This window comes from Nicotiana tabacum, chromosome 23 (genome assembly GCF_000715075.1).
Source record: "Nicotiana tabacum cultivar K326 chromosome 23, ASM71507v2, whole genome shotgun sequence".
In the NCBI taxonomy this organism is placed as follows: domain Eukaryota; kingdom Viridiplantae; phylum Streptophyta; class Magnoliopsida; order Solanales; family Solanaceae; genus Nicotiana; species Nicotiana tabacum.
In genome coordinates, this window is record NC_134102.1 from 141,261,241 (window position 1) to 141,276,939 (window position 15,699).

Sequence of the window (15,699 nt, forward strand, 5' to 3'; positions counted from 1 at the left end):
ATTGTAGATTGTCTACTACTTCCTAATATTGTCTCCTTTTTGTCTTTTTGTCATTTTGTCTTTTTATTTTTTTGAGCCGAGGGTCTTTCGAAAACAGCCTCTCTACTCCTTCGGGGTAAGGGTAAGGTCTGCGTACACACTACCCTCCCCAGACCCCATTAGTGAAATTTTACTGGGTCGTCGTCGTTGTTGTTGTACTTAATTGCAGAGAGTTTTGTAGTCAAGATATGAAAAAATGGAGTGCAGGAAACAAACTTCTATCGTGTGCAGACAATGAAGCGATTGCTTTCTGAGAGCTAAGTGTAATTTAACTGGTTGGTTGTAGTAGGATCAACTAGTATAGGAAATAGTATTAGAATTTGTGAATAGTTAATGATATTTCTAATGGTGGAGTCTGGTGTTTTGTTCAGTGTTCTATGTATTCTGTAAATATTTATGTGTCATTGTAAGAAGTCAAGCATTCGGTATCACAATGCATTGTCGTGTTATTGTGCTTCAACTTAGTGAAATGAGACCCTGGAAATTTGATTGATTGTTAGGCGTTGTCCTGATTTTCTTATCATATCTGATTTTTCTATCTCTTGAACGAAAGGACAACATGGTTACCATAATTGAGTTTTCTTTTCTTAGAAGGAAAATATAATTCTTGGCTAGTCCCTTTTTTTGTAGGAATAAATTTCGACTTCTATAAATTGAGGATTCTCCCTTCTCATTCAGGGGCATCCACAATATAGCCATATGAGGTTTGAGAGTCGTGTTTAGGGGAAAAACTTTACGGGACAAGTATTAGTGTGTCGCTTGTGTTTGCCTCTTAATGAGGTTGTTCTCTCGATATTTTGTACTCTCTTTTATATAGTGGATTGCTCATCTCCGCCGTGGACGTAGGTCAATTGATCGAACCACGTTAAATGTTTGTGTCTCTTTTGGTAGATTTCTCTTTTGTTGTGTGATTTATCGTCGTTCAAGGTTTGCTTTACTAGTTTACGCATGACACCTGATATTTCGGTCCTAACACTTGATGCCTATCAATATTAATAAGAAATTAACAATTAAGCTAGTTTTATTTATCAAATTGCAAACGTTCATACAAAATGTAATAGAGGAAATACAAAAAATAGGAATTATTCAGACAAGAGTTGACATTATTCAGAAGACTTTTATTTATATCTTATTCTTCATTATGGTAGCGTAGAATCATTTCTTTTCACCTTTTTAGGCAGTCTTATTGTTCGAGTAAAAAATTTACTATTCATTCGTAATAAATTAAATCGAAAATCTGTTGGTTCGGCTATATACGTCTTTAAAGGTCTTTTTCCTCTATAATGGTTTCAATATTAACCTAATTAGTCGTCCATCCAACTAATTAAATTAAAAAATAGTTGTCATATGTATAATATATGTATAGTCTATGTTATAATATGTATATAATCATATATAATCTGTACCGGGACATATCTAGCCTTATGATATCAGATTCATCTGAACCCAATATGTGTGATGTAAAGTATAATTTATGTGTAAAAATTTATTAATATTGCAACAAATAGTAACTATGAACCAATAACTTTAAAAATATAATGAGTTCAATGCTAAAACTCAGATATTGAACTTATAGAGTTTAAATCCTGGATCCGCCTATGAATCCGTACATAATCTATAAATAACAATTAAAAAAAAAGGAACCATTAACGGGCCACACTGGATTGTACATGAGTTAGCCACTAATTAGAGATGTCTTTACTCTTAAGCTACTATTTAAAATGTATTGACTCTTTGGCCAGTGCTTAATAAAATTTTACCCACCCAGACAAAAATACCCATGTGCTAGACATGGGTGCTATGTAAATATTAAGGGCACGATGTACTTAACTTCATGAATGTTGTGTAAATATTAAGGACAAAATATGCTGTATTTGCACCTTCCGTTGTTAAACTTTAGGATATCATGTCCTTAATTTCATATGTGCAGTGTAAATGTTAAGGACATAATGTCCTTAACTTGTATTTATACCTTATGTTGTTAAATTTTAGGACCTCATGCCCATAACTTCATATGTGCAGTTTAAATGTTAAGGACATGGTGTCCTTAACTTCATGTGTGCAGTGTAAATGTTAAGGACATAGTGTCCTTAACTTTATGGGTGTCCTTAACTTTATGAGTGTTGTGTAAATATTAAAGACATGGTATCCTTAATTTCATGAATGTTGTGTAAATATTAAGGACAAAGTGTCCTGTATTTGCACCTTCCGTTGTTAAACTTTAGGACATCATGTCCTTAACTTCATATGTGTAATGTAAATGTTAAGGACACAACATCCTTAACTTCATGTGTGCAGTGTAAATGATAAGAACACAAGCCAACAACCACAAACTCCACATTCATTATCAGCCGCGTTCGATGAAAAGAGTTTGGAGGCTTATCATATAGCCAAAGGATGGGAGAAACAACTTGACACTGCTAAGTCCTACTTGGATAGGGCAGCTAAGAAGATGAAGAAGTTTGCGGATCGTAAGCGGCATCTTACAGACTATAGAGTTGGGGACATGATGATGGTGAAGTTTAACTCAAGACAGTTCAAGGCACTACGAGACATGCATCAAAATCTGATTCGAAAGTATGAGGGGCCATTTAAGATCGTCGCCAAGGTAGGCAAGATCTCATACAAGCTTGACATGCCATCGTATCTTAAGATCTACCCTGTCTTCCATGCCAGCATGCTTAAGCCATATCATGAAGATAAGGATGATCCGAGTAGGCGCCAATCAAGTCGAGCACCTATGACTATTACCTCCTCGCATGATAGGGAGATTGAGGTTATTATGGATTACCGGCCAGGCGAAAACAAGGGAAAAAAGCCACCGCTATGTTCCTCGTCCATTGGAAGGGGTAATCACCGGAGGAGGCCACATGGGAACGATATGAAGACTTATGGCAATTCAAAGATAAGATCTGAGAGTTTATGCAGCAGCATTGCGCCGCGGTCGTCGCAACATTAGGTGGGGGAGAGTGTGATGACCTGCCAAGTCAGCCTTACTACACTCAAAATCGCTAAGAGAATGGTAGAAGAAACACAAGAGAATTGTTAACGGAAGCTTTGTACTAGAGAGAATTTGAATTGTTTGCTTGGTGAAATACAAATGAATGACCCCCTTTATATACTAGTTTCCTAGGGGCTAGTGTGTAAATATTAATTGTTACACAAGTCCTTAATATTTACAAGATAAGGGCTTTCTCTAATTCTCTACAAGCCTAGAAGATTCCAAGAACTTTTCTATCAAATTCATAGGGATCTAGGGTCTTCCAAAGGAAATGTTCATACTTCTCTAGAATCTTCTTACAAATACTAGCCTTCCTCCTATGTAAGCTTCCACATGGCATTAATATATGCCAAATGGAACCTATGTGGTATGATGACTTGGCAGGTCATCACACCATGCCTTAATATTTATACAACACTCATGAATAAAGGGTAACAATGTCTTTTGGTATTAAGTTTAATAGAGTAGTGGCTATTTTCCCAGCATTAAAAATACTCGATAAAAACTAAATACCATATTAAAAAGTGGCTATCCCATGCCATTTCTATTCAAATGGGTGCGACCCACAAGGCTGGCCCAACCCAACCCGCTAGTTTGATAGAATTGAGCTAAAACATTTCGTCCCATTTTAAACTTGACACTATTAAGCCCAGCCTCACTTTAGCTTGCGACCTCGGTAGGGTTGGGCTGCCCTATGAGACCGAAGAATAAAAATAAAAATAAAAAAGATTAAAATAATTCACTAATAATCAACAATAATCAATGTGCAAAAACAACACTTTCACAAAAGATATGCATTAAACAAAAAGCAAAAAGTATATAATTCTTTGACACTGCAAAGTAGAAGAATGTTTTTTCTTCTTCAACTAAAGAATTTGCTTCTCAGTTCCTCCGAAGAAACTTATTATTTGACACTGCAAAGTAGAAGAATGTTTTTTCTTCTTCAACTAAAGAATTTGCCTCTCAGTTCCTCCGAAGAAACTTATTATTCTCTCGTGGAAGTAGCAATGACTCGCCATTTTATCTCACACATACAATAATAGCCAATTGATGATCATACAGAGTGGCGGGGGAGAATCCACTTAACGAAGCGGTATCGCGTGACACCGCTTCGTCGATATTCTTTTACTAATTACGTGTATTAATACTGTGAGGAACAGATGAGTAGAAAAAATGACACTACTTGACATAAATTGTCTTTTGGTATGTTGGCTATATTCTTGATTTTGCTCTGAGAGGTTGAAGATTCAAACCTCAACTAGCACATTGTTTTAGAAAATATTTTAGAGAGCCTCTGCAATTAAAAATTGTGATGAAGTAGAATTGAACTCAGGACCATTTCTATTTAACAACTTGTTTGGATGGTTGTTACCCATTATATCGTATTGTATTGTTATCCCAAAATAATATTTGTTTGATTGTTTAGTTAAAGTTGGTTGTATTGTATTGTTAAATCCATTGTTCCGGAATAATGAAAAGTCTCATTTTTTGAAACAACCGATTTGGTGCGGTAGGATTATTTCCTATTTTTCTTTCTAACTATTATCTATAAACATGTGTTGCACGTTAATAATGACACATGGTGGTTTAAATATTTATATATATAAAGGAAGAAAAAAATTTAATTAATAAGAGAAATTTTATATATAATAATATTACAATCATCTAAATATCGAAAAATATTATTACATTAGCATAATACGTGAATTCAAAATGAAAGGACATCATCAGAACTTACAAAAATGATATATTTAGTCATGTTAATTAAATAATTATGTATTGTAGTTTAAAGGTATCTAATATGTTGATATCTTACCGAACACTTCTTTGTAGACGATGCTTATTTTGTGCATGTTTCCGTCTAATGCTTTGGTTGTTCTGCCATAACCATAGCTCTTGTTATCGATATTAATATCGCTCTTGAACGTGCAACATATAGTTATTCGTGCAAGAAAATACATTGTTGTAAATATAGTCCAACATTTAGGATGTTTGTCCTTGTATTTTATTTATTATAATTACAAAACATAAACATATTGAAAATTACTTTTACACAAATCTAAAAGAATATTCTTTAGTTTTGGAAGACGAAAGTTGATTTCGGGGATAAACATATAGTTAAAAGCACGTTGACCAGTATCATAATTTCTGCATGTATGACTTTATTGTCAAAACTTCTATATACTAAATGTGTACTATTACATAAGTTATTCGGCGGATCTAAGTTTTTCATTAGCATAACGGGCATATTTTTCTTCAAAATCAATCTATATGCAATGGAAGATCAATTTTAACTTAGTTTATTATATATACGGTGACACTAACATAAGTAAGAAATAATAAACTTAATAACAAACCTGGACGGTAGAAGGCCATTTGATATTAAAGTATTAAGTATTTTTCTTAGCAGTAATTATTGGTATCGATCATTTTCTGTTGAGTCAAAACTAAAGAATATTTTATTTTTACCATAATACTTAGCAATCAACCTTTTATTTAGTTAATCAACATACTCATTTCTGCTAGCTAAGATAGCTCTTTAATTTCTATCATTTAATTTCATAAATTTCATTTTAATCTAATGATGAAAATAGTTTTCTTATTAAATACACTACTATTACCCTTGGGGTTGATAACCAAGTGTTCTGGAAGAACCAAATCATTTTTTATTGAGTGCTCTTCTTCATTTTCGACTCGAAGCAAGAAATCACTGAATGTTGGATTTGTTCTTACTTTTATATTTCTTATCATTTGAATCCTTTTCATTTGAGGCCATACGTATAATTTTGTCAAGATAGATTTTATAGTCTCTCCTTCCGTTTTTGGAACTACTGATAGTACATGACAGAAATCACCTCCTAACCTATTACTTTTCCACTAAACGTATGACGACCCGACCGGTCGTTTTGAGCTCTAGCGTATCGTTCACTTCAGGTATTATGACTTGTACGTGTGGTCAGAATTGAATTTCGGGAGGTCCGGGATTGATTTGGAAAGAAAATTCTAATTTCGGAAGCTTTAAAATGGAAGAATTAACTAAGGTTTGACTTTTGAGTAAACAACCTTAGAATCGGGATTTGAAGATTCCAACAGGTTCGTATGATAATTTTGGTCTTAGGAACGTGTCCGGATGTTTATTTGGAGGTCCGTAGCTCATTTAGACGTCAATTGGCGAAAGTTAAAAATTGGATGATTTTTGGGAAGTTTAACCGGGAATGGGCTTTTTGATATCGGGGTCAGATTTCGATTCCGGAAGTGGGAGTAGGTTTGTAATGTCAATTATGATTTGTGTACAAAATTTGAGATCAACCGAATTTGATTTGATAGGTTTTGGCGTCGAATGTAAAAGATTGAAGTTCTAAATTTCATTAAGCTTGATTTGGGGTGTGATTCATGGTTTTAGCTTGTTTGATGTGATTTGAAGGCTCGACAAAATTCGTGTTGTGTTTTATGACTTTTTGGTAGGTTTGGTTGAGGTCCTGGTGGGCCTTGGGGTGGTTTTGGATGGTTAACGGATCAAGTTGAAGCTTACAAAATGGATGAAGAGCACCAGTTCTGGTGCAATCGCACCTCCGCAAGTTTGACCGCAGGTGCCTGACCGCAAAAGCGAGGAAATGGTCGGAGAAGCAGTTCTGGGCAAGCTGGGAAGTTGTGCAGGTGCGAGACTATTTCCGCATCTGCGATGGAGCAGATGCAACATCCTTGAGCGCAGAGGCGGAATAGTTGGGACCGCAGATGCGGTTGAGTTCCGCAGAAGCGGGACCGCACCTGCGGATGAAGCATCGCCGAAGCAAAGGCGCAGAAGCGCTGGAGGGGCCGCAAATGCGGAGGTTGAAGGGCCTGAAGGGAGCCACAGAAGCGGCTAATGCTTCCGCAGATGCGAAAAGTCGTCTAGGCAGTGATGCTTTTATAAAAACGGGATTTGGCCCATTTTCTTTCATTTCACTTGGATGGGGGCGATTTTGGAGAGTTTCAAGGGGAGATTTTCGTCAAGTAACACTAGGTAAGTGACTCTAACCTATTACAGGTTAAATACATGGTTTGTATGAAGATTTAAACATAGAAATTAGTGAAAATTGTGGGGTTTTGGGTAGAAAAACTAGAATTTGGTATTTGTGGATTTTGCCCACGAAATTTGATATGGAATTGAGAATAAATTATATATTTGAGTTCGTAATGTTATGAGTAATGTTTATCTTTGACATTTTTAGAATCCGGGCGCGTGGGGCCGATGGTTGATTTTATAGACTCTTTGAGCGGAGTTGGAAATTATTATGAATTGAATCATTATGAGCATTGGAGTATATTTTGATTGGTTTGCACCTTGTTTGATTAGTTTTGGATCGACGAGCATTAGTTTGAGGTGTTAGAGAGGTTTTGGAGCTGGTTATGGAATTTCGGAGCGAGGTAAGTCTCCTTTCTAACTCTGTGATGGGGAAACTACCCCTAGGTGATGTATTTATTATGTGCTACTTATTGCGGGGGCTACATACACACAAGGTGACGAGAGTCCGTGCGTAGTTAGATTCATGTTATGTCCGGGTAGAATTAGGTTCCCGCCATGCTATAACTGTACTATTTGAGTTGTCTCTTGCCTATTAAATTCCTTTATTTTACGTTGCAACTTGTAGTTTACATATATGTCTGGTGGTCTTTTGGGCGCAGAGGCGTGGCTATTGCAGGGACTTTACCGTGAGTTGCATTTCATGTTACGATCCGCAGCCTACACAGTCTCCATCAGAGTTTTTTTATATTTTCCTGTCTAATTTGTATTCCAGACACATGTTGTAGTTTATTATATTTTTTAGTTGATGTTCATGCACTTGTGATACCGGGTTTTGGGGGTTCCTACAGGTTGTTCATTATTGTAGTTCGTGTAAATATTACCCTTTGCCCTGTAAATTCTATTTCATACTAGATAATTAATTAAAATCCTGATTTCATAATACTAAAAATGAGTAATTAAGTGATAAATCATCATTGGCTTGCCTGAAGGTCGCGGTAGGCACCATCATGACCTATCGTGGATTTCGGATCGTGACAACTTGGTATTCGAACCCAATTATATAATTTATTTCGAAATCCGACCTCAATTCGAGGTCTAAATTCTAATTATGCAAAAATTCCTAATTCTATCCAAACCCCCAATTTCCACCATGAAAATCCTAGATTTTAGTTTGAAAACTCATGAAATGTAATGGGTAATTGAAAGAAAGTAGGTTAGAATCACTTACCAACAAATTGGGGAAGAAAATCTTTTAGGAAAATCACCTCTAGGTCTTCTAGTTTTGAAATTTTTGAGAGAATGGCAAAATCCCGTAATTGGGACTATTTTAACTCACTGGCGTCAGGTGTTCATCGCGTTCGCGTGAAATCTGACGCATTCGCGAAGAGCATGGCCCAACTGGCCTACGCGATCATGAGTAACTCCACGTGTTCGCGATGGTCTAGCCCGCCTCACCTCCGTGTTCACGAGACTGGGCTCGCGTTCGCGTAGAGCTACCTGAACTCCCCTGCCCTGACTATCTAACGCTACACGTTCGCGTGTGGCTGGTCGCGTTCGTGTAGAGTAGGCCCCCCAATGCTCCGCGTTCGTGACCAAGGTTTCGCGTTCGCATACAACAAAAATCTCCCCCAGCCCATTTTACCCTTCGCGATCGCGGGAGTATATTCGCGACTGCGAAGAAGGAAACACCAGATATCAGTAGAAGTGAAAACCAACAAACTTTTTAAGTTCAAATCATCTCATAGCCTATCCGAAACTCACCCGAGTCCTCGGGGCTTTAAACCAAAAGTGCACTCAAGTCCACAAACATTATACAAACTTGCTCGCATGATCAAATCGTCAAAATAATACCTAGAACTATGAATCGGACACTAAATCAAATAAAATTTTCAAGAAAACTTTAAAACTTCTATTTTCACAACCGAACGTCCGAATCCCGTCAAATAAACTCTGTTTCTTACCAAATTCGACACACAAGTCATAAATATTATAGTGGACCTATACCGAGCTTCAGAACTAAAATACGGACCCGGTATCAACAAAATCAAACATCAGTAAATTCTTAAAATCATTAAACTTTCAAGTTTTAATTTTTCATCAAAATTCCATATCTCGAGTTAGGGACCTCAGAATTCGATTTCGGGCATACGCCCAGGTCCCAAATTACAATACGGACCTACTGGGACCGTCAAAATACAGATCCGGGTCTGTTTATTCAAAAAGTTGACCAAAGTCAACTTAAATAGTTTTCAATACAAAATTTCATAATTTTCACAGTTTTTAACATAAAAGCTTTCTGAAAACACGTCCGGACTACGCACGCAACTCGAGGAGGGTAAAAATGAAATTTTTAAGGCTTCAGATCATAGAATTAGGTTTTAAAACATAAGATGACCTATCGGATTATCACATTCTCCACCTCTAAAATGACCATTCGTCCTCGAATGGACATAGAAAAGTACCTGGGCTGGTGAAAAGATGTGGATATCTACTCCATATATCTGACTCGGACTCCCATGTAGCTGCCTCAATGGGCTGACCTCCCCATTGCACTTGAACTGAAGGATAACTCTTAGACCTCAGCTGTCGAACCTCTCGGGCTAGAATAGCCACCGGCTCCTCCTAGTAAGTCAAATCCTTGTCCAACTGGACAGAGCTGAAATCTAACACATGGGAAGGATCGCCGTGATACTTCCGGAGCATGGACACATGAAATACCGGATGAACAACTGCTAAACTAGGTGGCAATGCGAGCCTGTAAGCCACCTAGCCCACTCTCTCTAGAATCTCAAAGGGCACGATATACCTATGGCTCGACTTTCCCTTCTTTCCGAATCTCATTACACCCTTCATTAGGGGTATTCATGGTTTGGTTTGGGTCGGTTTTTCCCTAAAAAGAAACCAAACCAATAAGTCAGTTTTTCAAATATTGGAACCAAACCAAACCAATTAAGTCGGTTTTTATCGATTCGGTTTTTGTCGGTTTTTCATTTTTTTTTGGTTATTTATCCGGTTTTTTCTTAAATATGAGACACATTACTAAACGCATATTACGGCGACTACATTTTCAACGTAACACTATCAAATCAATTGCTCTTTGAGAAATCTATCATTTACCAAGATATATTGATGATAATTGAATCAAATAGTGATGAATAATTTAAGTACTCAATTAAAAATCGATTATTTTTAACATGAAATAAATTCTTGTACTTAGCAAAAGAAAACTACCAATCAAACTAGAATGTAAAGGCAAAGAATTAGATTATTATAATAGCAAAAAACTAGACTAAAAATATAAACGACTAATATGTACCATAAAATTTTAGAAACTTTATATAAAAATATACATATATATAGGTATAATAATAAATTTAAATAGCTACTTTTTTGATTAAAACCAAAATCAAACCAAATTTGATCGGTTTTTAAATCAAAACCAAAACAAACCTAAAAAGTATCAGTTTCTTTAGTCGGTTTGCTTCGGTTTTTCGGGTTTTTATGAACACCTATACCTTTCATGGGTGATACCCGAAGCAACACTCTCTCTCCGACCATGAATGCAACATCACGAACTCTACGGTCGGCATAACTCTTCTGCCTGGACTGAGCTGTGCGAAGTCGATCCTAAATAATCTTGACCTTATCCAAGGCATCTTGTACTAGATCTGTACCCAACAACCGAGCCTCCCTAGAACCACCCAACTGGCGACCGGCACTGTCTACCGTATAATTCCTCATAGGGAGCCATCTGAATGCTCGACTGGTAGTTGTTGTTGTAGGCGAACTCTGCAAGGGGCAAGAACTGATCCCACGATCCTCCGAAGTCTATAACACATGCGCGGAGAATATTCTCTAATATCTGAATAGTGCGCTCGGACTGCCCGTCCGTCTGAGGATGAAATGATGCGCTCAACTCAACCCGCGTGCCTAACTCACGCTGTATTGCTCTCCAAAAGTGTGAGGTGAACTGCGTACCTCTATCATAAATGATTTTCACGGGCACACCGTGAAGACGGACGATCTCGCAGATGTAAATCTCTGCCACTCGCTCCGAAGAATAAGTAACTGCCACATGAATGAAGTGCGCTAACTTGGTCAGCCTGTCCACAATGACCCAAACGACATCGAACTTCCTCTGAGTCCATGGGAGTCCAACAACGAAATCCATAGTGATATGCTCCCACTTTCACTCAGGAATCTCTATTTGCTGAAGCAAACCACCAGGTCTTTGATGCTCATACTTTACTTGCTGACAATTTAGGCACCGAGCTACATAAGAAACTATATCCTTCTTCATCCTCCTCCACCAATAATGCTGCCGCAAGTCCTGATACATCTTGGTGGAGCCCAGATGAATAGAATACCGGGAACTGTGAGCCTCCTCAAGAATCAACTCACAAAGTCCATCCACATTAGGCACACAAACACGACCCTGCATCCTCAAAACTCCGTCATCTCCAACAGTAACCTGCTTGGCATCACCATGCCGCACCGTGTCCCTAAGGACAAGCAAATGAGGGTCATCATACTGCCTATTCCTGATGCGCTCAAACAACGAAGACCGAGCAACGGTACAAGCTAGAATATGACTGGGCTCAGAAACATCCAACCTCACGAACTGATTGGCCAAAGCCTGAACATCTAATGCAAGTGGTCTCTCACCGACTGGAATATACGCAAGGTTGCCCATACTCACTGACTTCCTACTTAAGGCATCGGCCACCACGTTGGCCTTCCCGGGATGATACAAGATGGTGATATCATAATCTTTCAATAGCTCTAACCACCTCCTCTGCCTCAAATTGAGCTCCTTTTGTTTGAACAAGTACTGCAAGCTCCTATGATCCGCGAAAACCTCACACGACACGCCGTAAAGATAGTGCCTCCAAATATTCAGTGCATGAACAATGGCTGCCAACTCTAAGTCATGGACAGGGTAATTCTTCTCGTGAACCTTAAACTGCCGCGACGCATATGCAATCACCCTACCCTAATACAACATATTGCACCAAGCCCAACACGGGATGCATCACAATATACCGTATAAAATCCTGAACCTGTGGGTAACACCAACACTAGCGCTGTAGTCAAAGTAGTCTTGAGCTTCTGAAAGCTCGCCTTACACTCGTCTGACCATCTGAACGGGGCACCCTTCTGGGTCAATCTGGTCAACGAGGCTTCTATAGATGAAAACCCCTCTACAAATCGATGGTAATAGCCCTCCAAACCCAAGAAACTCCTGATCTCCATAGCTGAAGTGGGTCTAGGCCAGTTCTGAATTGCCTCAATCTTCTTTAGATCTACCTGAATGCCCTCTGCTAATACAACGTGCCCTAAGAAAGAGATTGAATCCAATCAAAACTCACACTTTGAAAATTTAGCATACAACAGGCTGGCTCTCAGAGTCTGAAGTACAATCTTGAGATGCTTCTCATGCTCCTCTCGAATGCGGGAGTAAATCAAGATATCATCTATAAACACGATCACAAAGGAGTCCAAATAAGGCTTAAACACTCGGTTCATCAAATTCATGAATTTTGCTGGGGCATTTGTCAACCCAAAGGACATCACGAGAAACTCATAATGCTCGTAACGAGTCCAAAAAGCTGTCTTAGGGACATCAGATGCCCTGATCAAATAAATCGTCAATCTTAGGCAATGGATACTTGTTCTTGATGGTGACTTTGTTCAACTGCCGATAATCTATGCATATCCTCATCGATCCATCCTTCTTCTTCACGAACAACACAGGTGCACCCCAGGGCGAGACACTAGGTCTAATGAAGCCCTTATCAAGTAAATCTTGTAATTGCTCCTTCAATTCTTTCAACTCTGGCGGGGCCATACGGTATTTCTGGAACCAAGTCAATATAGAAGTTGATTTCCATGTCGGGTGGCATCCTCGGCAGGTCTGCAGGAAACACCTATGGAAATTCACGGACAATTGGTACTGAATCCATGGAAGGAACCTCTGCACTAGAATCGCGGACATAAGCCAAATAAGTTAGACACCCCTTCTTGACCATACGTCGAGCCTTCATGTAAGAGATAACCCTACTGGTAGAATGGCCAGGAGTCCCTATCCACTATAATTGAGGCAACCCGGCAAGGCTAAGATCACCGTCTTGGCGTGACAATCCAATATAGCATGATAAGGTGACTGCCAATCCATACCCAAGATAACATCAAAATCGACCATATCGAGAAGTAGAAGATCTACACTAGTCTCCAGACTCCCAATGGTGACCACACACAAACGATAAACACGATCTACAACAATAGCATCTCCTACAGGTGTGGACACATACACAGGAGCACTCAAAGAATCACAAGGCACAACCAAATATGAAGCAAAATAGGATGACACGTAGGAAGAAGTAGAACCCGGATCAAATAGAACTGAAGCATCTCTACTGCAAACTGAAACAGTACCTGTGATAACAGCGTAAGATGACTCAGCCTCAGGCCTGGCTGGAAAAGCATAACATCAGGGCTAGGCCCCACCACTCTGAACTATATCTCTAGGATGGGCCCTAGCTGGCTGGCCTCCACCTCTAACGGCCTGACCTCCACCTCTAACAGTCTGGCCTCTACCTCGGATCACCACAAGTATAACAGGACCTCGGCTGCTGTGACTGCTGACCTTGAAACTGACATCTGAAAACTCTGGAGCTGAGGTGCACTAATAGGAGCTGGTGGTGCACTGTAGGCTAGTTGGTCGGAATAAGGCATATGAGGACCACGACCACCTGAGGCACCGTGGGATGCTTGGAGTGCTGAATGAAATGACCTGGGAGGATGGCCTCTACCAAAAGTACCCCTGCCTCCAGATGAGGCACCACTGAACCCCCCGGAATGACGTGGTCTCTTGTCAGACCCCTGACCTCCCTGAGCAAGAACCATCTCGACTCGCCTGGCGACATTAGCAGCCGCCTGAAAAGAAATCTCACTCCTAGTCTCCTTAGCCATCTGCAATCTGATAGGCTGAGCAAGTCCGTCAATAAACCTCTCCACCCTCTCTATCTCGGCAGGAAGCAGAAGAAGAGCATGACGGGCCAAATCCACAAAACGGGTCTCATATTGAGTAATAGTCATACTGCCCTCCTGGAGATGCTCGATTTGACGACGGTGCTCCTTTCTCAGCATGATAGGGAGAAACTTCTCTAGAAAGAGCTGAGAGAACTGGTCCCAAGTAAGAGCAGGCGACCCCACTGGTCTAGTCAATAAATAATCTCTCCACCATTTCTTGGTGGAACCAGTCATCTCAAAATTCAGCAAAATCAACCCCATTTGTCTCCACTATACCCATGTTCCGTGGGGAGGCTCTGGCTGCTGGTCGGCTGAAGATGCGGTACGTGTTCTCATCATCTTCGAGAGAATAAGAGTAGAAGAGTTCAATTAGCATTGTGAGAACAAAATCGCACGACAAAGAAGAATAGAAATGAAATTTGTTCCTAAATTTCATAGCCTCTGGGAGATAAGTACAGACGTCTCCGTACCGATCCCCCCAGACTCTACTAAGCTCGCTCGTGAATTGTGAGACCTAGGCAACCTTGTGCTCTGATACCAACATGTCACGGCCCGTAATTCCCATCGTCGGGACAGTGATGACGCCTAACATTTCACTTGCTAGGCAAACCAATGTTAGAGAATCATTAAGCCAATTATTTCACATTTTAGTAATTAACAACAAATAAGCTATAACAAGTAAAAAGAATGAGTGCGAAAATTTATAACAGCCTCAATATATACATACTACTACTCGGATCTGGAGTCACAACTCACGAGCTACTATGATTTACTACAAACAGAGCCTAAAAAGGAAAAATACACTGTTTTGGAGTAAGGAAACAGTAAATGATAAAACTAGGAAGAGACTCCAGGGTCTGCGGATGCCAGCAGATCTACCTCGGGTCTCCTAACAGCAAATCCAAGCTGCTAAGCCTCACGATCAGCTAGGATCGACACCAAAATCTGCACAAGAAGTGCAGAATGCAGTATCAGTACAACCGACCCTATGTACTGGTAAGTGTCGTGCCTAACCTCGACGAAGTAGTGACGAGTCTATGACAAGACACTCACATAATAAACCTGTGCAGATAACAATATATGTACAAGAAAACAACAATAACAACTAAACATGTACTATTGGGAGGGGGAACATGCTAAATGGGCACAAGATAGGAGATACAACAGAAATGATAACCAGAACAGTCGACATGCTTTTAACTAGTGAAAATAACTAAACACAATGAAGAAAATTGCATGGCATCACCCTTCGTGCTTTTACTCTCAGCCTCACAATATAAATCAATAAATACGGCACGACATCACCCTTCGTGCATTAACTCTCATAACGTGGCACTGCATCACCCTTCGTGCATTAACACTCATAATATGGCACAACATCATCCTTTGTGCATTAACACTCACAACATGGCACGACATCACTCTTCGTGCATTAACACTCACAATATGGTACGACATCACCCTTCGTGCATTAACACTCTCCCTTACCATAATGCAATGAACAAATAACAACAAGCAGATAGAATAAAAAGTACAAGCCTTACTTCAACATTTGGTTCCACAATACCAACCTCAACTTCGAAATCAATACTCAATAATCACCAGAAGATTCGTAAACATG